The following is a 1,392-nucleotide window of genomic DNA, read 5'->3' as shown; positions in this document are numbered from 1 at the left end:
TCGTATATACTAAGCTACAGGTATATATACAGGTATACAGTACGTCACACCCCCGTATATACTAAGCTACAGGTATATATACAGGTATACAGTACGTCACACCCCCCGTATATACTAAGCTACAGGTATATATACAGGTATACAGTACGTCACACCCCCGTATATACTAAGCTACAGGTATATATACAGGTATACAGTACGTCACACCCCCGTATATACTAAGCTAAAGGTATATATACAGGTATACAGTACGTCACAACCCCCGTATATACTAAGCTACAGGTATATATACAGGTATACAGTACGTCACACAACCTGTATATACTAAGCTACAGGTATATATACAGGTATACAGTACGTCACACCCCCGTATATACTAAGCTACAGGTATATATACAGGTATACAGTACGTCACACCCCCGTATATACTAAGCTACAGGTATATATACACAGGTATACAGTACGTCACACCCCCGTATATACTAAGCTACAGGTATAGATACAGGTATACAGTACGTCACACCCCCGTATATACTAAGCTACAGGTATATATACAGGTATACAGTACGTCACACCCCCGTATATACTAAGCTACAGGTATATATACAGGTATACAGTACGTCACACCCCCGTATATACTAAGCTACAGGTATATATACAGGTATACAGTACGTCACACCCCCGTATATACTAAGCTACAGGTATATATACAGGTATACAGTACGTCACACCCCCGTATATACTAAGCTACAGGTATATATACAGGTATACAGTACGTCACACCCCCGTATATACTAAGCTACAGGTATATATACAGGTATACAGTACGTCACACCCCGATAAAGACCGTATATCCTAAGCTACAGGTATATATACAGGTATACAGTACGTCACCCCCCGTATATACTAAGCTACTGGTATATATACAGGTATACAGTACGTCACACCCCCGTATATACTAAGCTACAGGTATATATACAGGTATACAGTACGTCACACCCCCGTATATACTAAGCTACAGGTATATATACAGGTATACAGTACGTCACAACCACCCCCGTATATACTAAGCTACAGGTATATATACAGGTATACAGTACGTCACACCCCCGTATATACTAAGCTACAGGTATATATACAGGTATACAGTACGTCACACCCCCGTATATACTAAGCTACAGGTATATATACAGGTATACAGTACGTCACACCCCCGTATATACTAAGCTACAGGTATATATACAGGTATACAGTACGTCACACCCCCGTATATACTAAGCTACAGGTATATATACAGGTATACAGTACGTCACACCCCCGTATATACTAAGCTACAGGTATATATACAGGTATACAGTACGTCACACCCCCGTATATACTAAGCTACAGGTA

This window comes from Leptodactylus fuscus, chromosome 1 (assembly GCF_031893055.1).
Source record: "Leptodactylus fuscus isolate aLepFus1 chromosome 1, aLepFus1.hap2, whole genome shotgun sequence".
Taxonomy (NCBI): Eukaryota; Metazoa; Chordata; class Amphibia; order Anura; family Leptodactylidae; genus Leptodactylus; species Leptodactylus fuscus.
This window is presented reverse-complemented; position numbering follows the sequence as displayed.